Source organism: Aquarana catesbeiana, linkage group LG11 (assembly GCF_042186555.1).
Source record: "Aquarana catesbeiana isolate 2022-GZ linkage group LG11, ASM4218655v1, whole genome shotgun sequence".
In the NCBI taxonomy this organism is placed as follows: Eukaryota; Metazoa; Chordata; class Amphibia; order Anura; family Ranidae; genus Aquarana; species Aquarana catesbeiana.
In genome coordinates, this window is record NC_133334.1 from 280,975,143 (window position 1) to 280,986,882 (window position 11,740).

An 11,740-nucleotide genomic window follows, 5' to 3' on the forward strand; every position below is an offset into this window, starting at 1 on the left:
TTTAGTCAAAAGACTAAAACTAAATTGAAATTTGACTTCAAAATGAACGCTGGTCTGTAGTTCATATAGTTCATGTTCAATACCATAATAAATAACATATTCGATTTTTCACTCCAGCCGTATATAATGAGTTTGGAAATTGTAGAGAAATGTTCACTAATGCATTGCAATTTAATTACACCCATTTTAGTCGACTAAAATGTACTGGAGATTTGGTCAACTAAATACGACTAAAACTAAAATGCCATTGCAGTCCTAAGACTAAAACTAAATCAAAATTTTCTGCCAAAGTTAACACTGCCCATAGGATAACATGCTGAAGAGTTTATTGACTGTAGAAAAAAACATCTGAAGCCACAAACAGCCGCTGTAAAAATGTCCAAAAACGTCCGGCATGTGTGAGGCCTTAGAGAGAAGAGAGGGCGCCTCTAAGTGTAGCAATCTGGTTACATTTAATGAAGGTCCAACATTTAGCAACTCACATGGTTGATGATTTAAAGAGTCACATCTAAGTATACAGACATCCGGGGTAAAGCTGTCCACATAGACCATCCCCCGCACCGCCATCGACGTCATCCCTTCCACGAGCGGTTCAAGCCTCGCTATCAGATCGCTCTACTGCAGGGGAGTCTTCCTGGTCATGATTGCAGACTGACAGCGGTGAGAGCCGGCGGTGCGGGGGATGGTCTATGTGGACAGTTTTACCCCGGATGTCTGTATACTTAGATGTGCCTCTTGATAAATGTTGGACCTTCACTAAATGTAACCATATTACTACACTTAGAGGCGCCCTCTCTTCTCTTTTCTACTCTGGAGCTCCTGCTGCATTTTTCTTCTAATCCCCTTGTGGAGGCAGATATTTGTAGAGGGACATTTTATGGTCACACAACCAATCACATCGCTATAATCTTTTTATATGGACTATAAACTGAAGGACTTGTGAATAAATGGTTGCGGAACGAATCATCTGAGTTTCTATTATTTCTTGTGGGGAAATTCACTTTGATATACAAGTGTTTTGGATTAAAAGCAGGTTTCAAATTCTGCTCGCAATCCGAGGTTTTACTTGTAAGGCTGGGTTCACATCTATGGGAATTGGATGCGGTTCCCAGATTGGACACACCATCCCCCCTCCCCCTCCGGTGACAGTGTAGGGACCGCGATCCCTCCTCGCTTGTATAGATCTCCATCTGTTTTTTTTTTTTTTTTTAGATTCTGTATGTAACCATAAATTCTTCACCTGATTGTCGCATGAAATGCACCCAAATACACCGCGCTTCTTGTAGGACCGCCAATCCCAGCATGCCCTGCAAAACAAAATGGCCGCACAGCTGCCCGCGGATTTCAGGCTGCTTTCACATGGATGTGTTTTCTGCTGCATTTTTTTTATCGTGCTAAAAAAAAAAACCCTGCGAACATGTAGTTCCTTTAAATCCTATGGGACTCTTCACACCGCTGCGCTGCGCGTGCGTTTGGGAGAATCCTGCATTCTGCATCACTGGTACAGCTTTCAAAACCGCCATTAAGAGAAAATGCATATAAACGCGGCAAAAAAATGCATCAAAACTGCACCTGCATTGCCTTTTTAGTGCGTTTTCTGAGTCACATATCTGAGTTTCACAGGTGCATGCTGGGTAATAGACACCCGGAAAACACGCTGGAAATGCACCAAACATGCATATATGTTTTTACCGCATTTTTTTGTTCAACAGAGTAGTGAGAAAGCAGCCTTAGGGATAAAATAAGCTATTCTGGGTGTGAAATAACCATCTTTTCTACATTCCCTCTGTGCTCAGCTGCTTAAGGGAGGGGCTTAGGGAGCTGGGGGAGGAAAAACAGCAGCACACAAATCTTCCTTCACAGTGTTTAGCTGTGCAGGGGGGCGTGTCAGCACAAGTCTGATCATTGGAGGACAGGCACGCTGTGCATAGGGGCGTGTCAGCACAAGTCTCATCATTGGAGGACAGGCAGGCTGTGCAGGGGGGCGTGTCAGCACAAGTCTGATCATTGGAGGACAGGCACGCTGTGCAGGGGGGCGTGTCAGCACAAGTCTGATGATTGGAGGACAGGCAGGTTGTGGGGGGGGGGGGCGTGTCAGCACAAGTCTCATCATTGGAGGACAGGCACGCTGTGCATAGGGGCGTGTCAGCACAAGTCTCATCATTGGAGGACAGACAGGCTGTGCAGGGGGGCGTGTCAGCACAAGTCTCATCATTGGAGGACAGGCACACTGTGCAGGGGGGCGTGTCAGCACAAGTCTCATCATTGGAGGACAGGCAGGCTGTGCAGGGGGGCGTGTCAGCACAAGTCTGATGATTGGAGGACAGGCACGCTGTGCAGGGGGGCGTGTCAGCACAAGTCTGATGATTGGAGGACAGGCAGGTTGTGGGGGGGGGGGGCGTGTCAGCACAAGTCTCATCATTGGAGGACAGGCACGCTGTGCATAGGGGCGTGTCAGCACAAGTCTCATCATTGGAGGACAGGCACGCTGTGCATAGGGGCGTGTCAGCACAAGTCTCATCATTGGAGGACAGGCAGGCTGTGCAGGGGGGCGTGTCAGCACAAGTCTGATGATTGGAGGACAGGCACGCTGTGCAGGGGGGCGTGTCAGCACAAGTCTGATGATTGGAGGACAGGCAGGTTGTGGGGGGGGGCGTGTCAGCACAAGTCTCATCATTGGAGGACAGGCACGCTGTGCATAGGGGCGTGTCAGCACAAGTCTCATCATTGGAGGACAGGCAGGCTGTGCAGGGGGGCGTGTCAGCACAAGTCTCATCATTGGAGGACAGGCACACTGTGCAGGGGGGCGTGTCAGCACAAGTCTCATCATTGGAGGACAGGCAGGCTGTGCAGGGGGGCGTGTCAGCACAAGTCTGATGATTGGAGGACAGGCACGCTGTGCAGGGGGGCGTGTCAGCACAAGTCTGATGATTGGAGGACAGGCAGGTTGTGGGGGGGGGGGGGGCGTGTCAGCACAAGTCTCATCATTGGAGGACAGGCACGCTGTGCATAGGGGCGTGTCAGCACAAGTCTCATCATTGGAGGACAGGCACACTGTGCAGGGGGGCGTGTCAGCACAAGTCTGATCATTGGAGGACAGGCAGGTTGTGGGGGGGGCGTGTCAGCACAAGTCTCATAATTGGAGGACAGGCACGCTGTGCAGGGAGGGGGGGCGTGTCAGCACAAGTCTGATGATTGGAGGACAGGCAGGTTGTGGGGGGGGCGTGTCAGCACAAGTCTCATCATTGGAGGACAGGCACACTGTGCAGGGGGGCGTGTCAGCACAAGTCTGATCATTGGAGGACAGGCAGGCTGCGCGCGGGGGGGGGGGGGGTGTGTCAGCACAAGTCTGATCATTGGAGGACAGGCAGGCTGTTCTCCCAGCACTGATGTTGGACGAGAAGGCCTGGCTCGCAGTCTCCGCTCTAATTTACCCTAAAGGTGTTCCATGCATCCCAGTGCAGGTAGTCGCAATCATTTCAATTGGGAAGCAACAGTTTCATTGGACAAGGCAGACAGTGGGCGTGGCCCACATGGCTGTCCAATTGGGAACAGCGGCTGCGTTTGTGCATCACAACTGAAATAACTGGGAGTGCGTGAATGCGGATGCGGATGCATGGAACGCGGCCCTCGCAGGGGTGTACACTACACCACGCCCCATGTGAACGAGGCGCGGCTGTGCGGTGAGACGCCACTCACCATCCAGATCCAGCGGCGCTTAGGCCAGCGAGGTTTTGCTGCGTCTGGCTACAAAGTAGCGGCTCCCAGGGGCCGGCAGGTGGAGTGTTTAGCGATTCTGCCGCTGGCGGCTTTGTCTGTAGCAGCAGATTGAGCCCAACGCCGAGCGCAATGTCTGTATAAAAGCTCCGCAAACCAATATAAATCATGGCTGGACTCGTCTTTACAGGAGAAGAGCGGAGTTATGTAAAAGGAATGAGCGCAAACATTCTGAGGAAAAACCGCCGAGAGTGAGGCAAGCGCCTAACCTTATGTAACACGCCGTCCGTGACGTGACTTCATTACCGCGCCGCAATCTCCCCATCATCAGAAAGAGTTACAGTAACTTCTTCACACAGGAAGTGCCATGTGCCAACTACAAACATTCCATGTAAAGCAGAATTAACCCCTTCAATCCCGGCCACCCAAATGACGTGTTTATCATTTTCTTGCACACATATAGAGCTCTCTTTTAGGGGGATTTCATCACCTGGGGGGGTATTTTTTGCTAAACAAACTAAAAATGACCAACATTTAAAAGAAAAAAAAAAAAAACATTTTTCATAGTTCTTATTAAATTTTGCAAACAGGTAATTTTTCTCCTTCACTGATGAGCGCTGGTATGCTGCACTGATGGGCACTGATGAGGTGGCACTCATAGGGGACACTGATGAGGCAACATTGATTGGCACTGATAGGCGGCACTGATGGGTGGCACTGATGAGCACTGGCATGCTGCACTGATGGGCACTGATAGGTGGCACTGATGAGGCAACATTGATGAGCACTAAAAGGTGGCACTGATGGGCACTGATAGGTGGCACTGATGAGCACGAACATGCTGCACTGATGGGCACTGATAGGCTGCACTGATGGGCACTGATAGGTGGCACTGATGGGCACTAATTGGCTTCACTGATAGGTGGCACTGATGGGCACTGATAAGTGGCACTGATAGGCGGCAACGATCTGCACTGATGAGGCTGCACTGATGGGCACTGATAGGTGGCACTAATGGGCACTGATGAGGAGGCACTGATGGGCACTGATTGGCAGCACTAATGGGCACTGATTGGCAGCACTGGTAGGAACTGTTGGGACTGCACTGATAATGAGTGCCGATGTCCCTTTAACACAAGTCAGGTTATCGGCTCTCCTCTCCCCTCCTCAGCTGTCAGTCTGAAGAAAGAAAAGCCGATAACCGGCTTGTATTTACATCTGTGATCAGCTGTCATTGGACACAGCTGATCACATGGTAAAGGTCTGCTGTGATTGGCCCTTTACCCCGATCTGTGATCAGCGGAGTCCAAAGAGCTCAGTGATCACAGAGCGTGCCACCCGCGTGCCCGGCAGCGCGATCACAGGAGGACATCCATGTACGCCCTCCCAGCAAAGTAAGCCCATGGTGAAGCCTTCTTTCGGCTATAGCGTGGGCATAAACTGGTTAAACCCAAAAACAAACATTAATTATATTGCCGATTACCAATTCTTAGATGTGACGGCTGCATTAGTATTCTTTTTTAGGCTCTCTTTCTTTTATTTTCACCTGGTGATCCTGCCAGTAAGTCTGTTGTTTTTCAACAGAACAAGCTGTCCTGCAGATGTAGCAGTTACAGGGGTGCTTACATTGATCAGCTTTTATTTATTATTATGTTATTATGTAAAACCTTTATTCCAAAACGAACAAAACTTGTTGATTATAAAGTGTGAGCTGGAGTTTGGCTTTGATTTGTTAGTGTATCTAAAAATGCTAACCCATCTAACACCCCTCCTACCACTGACACCAATGATGGGGCACTATTCCTCCCACTGACACCAATTATGGGACACTATTCCTCCGACTGACACCAATGATGGGACACTATTCCTCCCACTGACACCAATGATGGGGCACTATTCCTCCCACTGACACCAATGATGGGGCACTATTCCTCCCACTGACACCAATGATGGGACACTATTCCTCCCACTGATACCAATGATGGGGCACTATTCCTCCCACTGATAATAATGATGGGGCACTATTCCTCCCACTGATAATAATGATGGGACACTATTCCTCCCACTGACACCAATGATGGGACACTATTCCGCCCACTGATACCAATGATGGGACACTATTCCTTCCACTGACACCAATGATGGGGCACTATTCCTCCCACTGACACCAACGATGGGTCACTATTCCTCCCACTGACACCAACGATGGGTCACTATTCCTCCCACTGACACCAATGATGGGACACGATTCCTTCCACTGACACCAATGATGGGGCACGATTCCTTCCACTGACACCAATGATGGGGCACTATTCCTTCCACTGGCACCAATGATGGGACACTATTCCTCCCACTGACACCAATGATGGGGCACTATTCCTTCCACTGATAGCAATGATGGGGCACTATTCCTCCCACTGACACCAATGATGGGGCACTATTCCTCCCACTGACATCAATGATGGGTCACTATTCCTCCCACTGACACCAATGATGGAATACTATTCCTCCCAATGATGGGACACTATTCCTTCCACTGACACCAATGATGGGACACTATTTCTCCCACTGACACCAACGATGGGACACTATTCCTCCCACTGACACGAATGATGGGGCACTATTCCTCCCACTGACACCAATGATGGAATACTATTCCTCCCAATGATGGGACACTATTCCTTCCACTGACACCAATGATGGGACACTATTTCTCCCACTGACACGAATGATGGGGCACTATTCCTCCCACTGACACCAATGATGGAATACTATTCCTCCCAATGATGGGACACTATTCCTTCCACTGACACCAATGATGGGACACTATTTCTCCCACTGACACGAATGATGGGACACTATTCCTCCCACTGACACGAATGATGGGGCACTATTCCTTCCACTGATACCAATGATGAGGCATTATTACACTGCCTAATACCAATGAGGGGGCATTGTTTACTTGAATTGACGGCAGGGCACTTTCTTGCCCCACTGGCCACAGTTCTGCTCCTCTAAAGCTTGAAGGACAATAAAGTGGTCCTTTGTTTAGAAAGTTTGGAGACCCCTGGTCAGTGGGATGAATGCTCCTTACATTTGTGGTCATTGGGAAGAATCCCCCACTTACAAATAGCTGGAAAGGTCGTTGGTGTCAGGGGGAACTTATCTGAGAGGCAGAAATTGCTCAAGGAACCCCTGAAACCTTTGGAAGAACCTCACGGCACCATGGAACCCTGGTTGAGAAAGGCTGGCCTAAATACAGAGCGGGGGAGGGGTCCTAGACCAGACAATATGGGTTCACTGCTGTGTAGCCTGCAGAGGGGTCCGGTACCCTTCGATGTGACCCTAACCAGCCCAACCCCCCCCCCAACCTAAGCATCACACCGGGCAGGTGACGCCTTTACGGCCAGTCTTATCCATCCCAGTTTTGGACCAAACTGGGATGGATGCTCTAGGTAAAAACAAGGTGGCGATCGAACCACATAGATCTTCCCTAGGCACTTCCAACATGTGCGGTGCATTCTTTTTTTCTCAACAAGAAGTCAAGCGCTTAACTGCGCATGTTCGGCAAACGCTTATCAAGTAACAAGCTACAGTGCAGCAAGTCCCAGCAGGATTGAGGGTGGACAGATGTCTCAGAGCCTGGCGTGTCTAGGGAGTCATCTGTCCATCTACAGCCAACCTTCAGCATTATCTTTTTCCTTGGGTTCCTTTTCTTTGCTATTTGAGTCTCCAGTATTCCTAACGCAGAGCAAAATTCCAAATAATAGAGACTTCTTTAAGATTTGCCCATTGCTTTTAGCTGGCTGCGTGCCATAAGAAATGAACTATGTATCCAATTCCACATCCCAAAAACTGCCTCTTCCCTACAATATTATACACATTGCAACAATTTATTGAATTGTTATTTATTATTATTATTATTATTATTAGTCAATAGTCCCTTGCAGCATATAATATGCCTACTGCATCAATTTATTGATTTGTTATTATTATTATCATTACTATTATTATTATTCAAAACTCTCATGCATCATATTTTATGCATATTGCAACAATGTATTAAATTGTTATTATTATTAGTCAATAATCTCTTGCAGAATATAATATGCAAGTTGTAACAATGTATTGAATTGTTATTATTATGATTACTATTATTATTATTATTATTATTATTCAAAACTCTCTTGCAGCATATTATATGCATATTGCAACAATGTATTAAATTGTTATTATTATTAGTCAATACTCTCTTGCAGCATATAATATGCAAGGTGTAACAATGTATTGAATTGCTACTATTATTATTATTATTATTATTCAAAACTCTCTTGCAGCATATTATATGCAACAATGTATTAAATTGCTATTATTATTAGTATTATTATTATTCTATACTCTCTCGCAGCATATGATTGCCTAATACTATAAATTATCATACAATAAAATATTTTAATTAAAGGCGTTAAAATAATCTGCTTTATCCGGTTAGGCGATGCCGAGGTTAATACTGGTATGTACAAAGTTGGGTGACCCAGAGAACCCCCCCCCCCCTGTCACCAGATAACGGGAGGTAAGACAATGACATTTAATTGCCAGCTGCTTGTCAGGGGACGTTGCCCTTTGCATGTTGCCCTTTGCCGTACGAAAGAAGATGGAGAGATTTTTAATTATAAATATTAAAAACTGAACTATATAACGGGAACCCCCGTCCGGGATATTTACATCTCATCCTTTGTAAAAGGTTATTATTAATGCGCGGATTCACGGACTGTAAGCTAAGTAAAGACAGCGATATAATTGAAGCGTGCGATGATAAATAAGCATTATTAATAGCTATTTACTAAGAGGGAGGAATTTCTTCACAGAAGGCAGAAAAAAAGTGAAACAAAATTGCCAAATAGTTCTCCCAGGGATGTCAGCTTTGAGGAGCGACCGGCGCCCCCCCCCACGTACGCCGCCGCCGCCGATGAGAGCGACCAGGTGGCAGGGACGGCGCTTCGCCTTGACGGCCGGCTCCGTAACACTCTGCGTGACAGACGGATTCCGCAAACAATACCCGGCCAGCGCTAAGAAGATTACACGGTGTATTGTTACAGAGCTTACTAAACACGACATGAATTGCCAAACCAATAATCTGGATCTGGTGCCATTCCCCGGTAGATCGTTACCAGAGTTCACCAGACAAGCCTCTTTTGTTAATGCCAAAGCTCAATCTGATTGCTAGCTCTGCAGGCAAATTTTTTTTTCCTGTGTCTTTTTTTTTTTTTTTTTTCTGTTTTCCTGTAAAGCCAAACACAGGCAGAGATCAAACCCCACCGGAATAACCGGCTTTCCTTATAAAAGAAATCACAATTCTGCCAAGTAACGGCGATGAGACCGGCGCAGACTGGGTTGGGAAATTGCATCCTCTCGCCACACAGAGGAGTTCTCGCCTTGTTTTATTATTATATTCTGATGTTTGTGTTATAGTTCTAGCAAATAAAAAACATCACCAACACCCCCCCCCCCCCATACATGCAAACACACACACATTGACCTGCCATGGTCTGCAATGCTAGAAAGATGCCCAACAACAAATAACATGGAAGAGCCTCTTCCCTTCTGAAGAATCCACAAAAATCTCACTTCATTGCCCCAAAAAACAGCCAAAAACACCATAAAAAGTCACACAAAAGGACGTCCGCTGTCACTCTGAGATTTCTTCCTCTAGTCACCCAACAAATAACAAAATAATACCATTAATAGGACACCGGGGATGGACTGGGAGCCGCTGACAGGAGATAAATCTTTACTGGAAAACTAGAGATGCAAATATGGATTCTGTACACGGAACTTCCAAAAGAAGCCGAAAAAAGAGCTCAACAAACATGGCTACCAGAAAGAGGCAAGGGTCAATGGCAGGATGGGCAATGGCAGGATGGTCAATGGCAGGATAGGCAATGGCAGGATAGGCAATGGCAGGATAGGCAATGGCAGGATAGGCAATGGCAGGATAGGCAATGGCAGGATGGTCAATGGCAGGATAGGCAATGGCAGGATAGTCAATGGCAGGATAGTCAGTGGCAGGATAGTCAATGGCAGGATGGTCAATGGCAGGATAGTCAGTGGCAGGATGGTCAATGGCAGGATGGTCAATGGCAGGATAGTCAGTGGCAGGATAGGCAATGGTAGGATGGTCAGTGGCAGGATAGGCAATGGTAGGATGGTCAATGGCAGGATAGGCAATGACAGGATGGTCAATGGCAGGATGGTCAATGGCAGGATAGTCAGTGGCAGGATAGGCAATGGTAGGATGGTCAGTGGCAGGATAGGCAATGGTAGGATGGTCAATGGCAGGATAGGCAATGACAGGATAGTCAGTGGCAGGATGGTCAATGGCAGGATAGGCAATGGCAGGATGGTCAATGGCAGGATAGGCAATGGCAGGATGGTCAATGGCAGGATAGGCAATGGCAGGATAGTCAATGGTAGAATAGTTAGTGGCAGGATGTCAATGACAAGATAATCAATGGCAGGATAGGCAATGGCAGGATAGGCAATGGCAGGATAGTCAATGGCAGGATGGTCAATTGCAGGATCGTCAATGAAGGATAGTCAATGGCAGGATAGTGAATGACAGGATTGCCATTAAAAAAATCCCCAAAAAGACCAACAGAGAACATAGAGAGAAAAAGAGAAAGATGAAGAGATGTAAAGATCTGCTAGAAATAGATAGATAGATAGATAGATAGATAGATAGATAGATAGATAGATAGATAGATAGATAGATAGAGCAACTATGGCTTGTCACTAGATAGAGGCTAGGTTCAGTAGAAAAGGCAATGGTATGATAGTCAATGACAGGATACTCAGTAGTAGGATAGTAAATCAAAAATCCCAAACAAGACAAACAGAGAACATAGAGAGAAAGAGAGATGAAGAGATCGAAATATCAGATATCAGAAACAGACAGAAATATAAATAAACATTCATGGCTTGAAACCGGATAGAGGAGAGGATCAGTAGTAGATAGTAAATCAAAAAACCCCCAAAAGACCAACAAGAGAACATATATATATATATATATATATAGAGAGAGAGAGAGGGATGAAGAGATGGAAAGATCTGATAGATAAACTAACACAAGTCGATAAAGGTCGGTCGGTAGATGGATAGGTTGGTAGGTGGATAGGTCGGTAGGTAGGTCGGTCGGTCGGTCATTAGACGGACAGATCCCCATCTATGGAAGGACAGACAGTGGGGTACAGGGTGATGGGGGGCCCCCAGGTGATGGGGGTCCCAGTGACTTACCTCGGGTCAGGAAGAAGTTGCAGCTCAGTGGTGCAGACTGGTCCAGGTCTAGGTAGGTAGTCCAGGTAGGTATCACATGTCACATCCTCCGGTAATGTCCCCGGCTCCGGGGCTCCAGTCTCTCCCTCCCCTCCCCCCAGTTGGCGGTGCCGCTGTCCCGGTACTCCTCCTCCGCCGGCTCCCAGCCTGATACTGCCGCTGCTGCTCTGTCTGCTCGGGGATGGAGGCAGCGCCACTACCACAGGCGGCCTGCAGGGGGAGCCGGACTGCCGTCTGTACAGCGCTGAGCCCAACCAGTGCGACCCAACAAAGCCAGACCTGGGACAGCCTGTGTGAGAAGGCACTGATGGAAGCTGACTGTTCTGTATATGGAGGGGGATGGGCTGGTCCGGGGTGACAAGGCTCTGATGGAAGCTGACTGTTCTGTATATGGAGGGGGATGGGCTGGTCTTGGGTGACAAGGCTCTGATGGAAGCTGACTGTTCTGTATATGGAGGGGGATGGGCTGGTCCTGGGTGACAAGGCTCTGATGGAAGCTGACTGTTCTGTATATGGAGGGGGATGGGCTGGTCCTGGGTGACAAGGCACTGATGGAAGCTGACTGTTCTGTATATGGAGGGGGATGGGCTGGTCCTGGGTGACAAGGCACTGATGGAAGCTGACTGTTCTGTATATGGAGGGGGATGGGCTGGTCCTGTGTGACAAGGCTCTGATGGAAGCTGACTGTTCT

General features: G+C 47.6%; 1 protein-coding gene across 5 annotated transcripts in view; it reads right to left on the reverse strand.

The window, feature by feature from the left end:
* CBFA2T3 (CBFA2/RUNX1 partner transcriptional co-repressor 3) overlaps positions 1-11,262 on the reverse strand; it is a 73,275-nt gene extending 62,013 nt beyond the window's left edge. For 2 of the 5 annotated variants that reach the window (XM_073605937.1, XM_073605934.1), the window contains exon 1: positions 11,011-11,262. The gene's annotated coding sequence lies outside the window, so the exon portion shown is untranslated. The remainder of the gene's footprint in view (positions 1-11,010) is intronic. The other 3 variants (XM_073605936.1, XM_073605939.1, XM_073605938.1) reach the window with 3 other exon arrangements.
* Between the last annotated feature and the right edge of the window lie 478 nt (positions 11,263-11,740).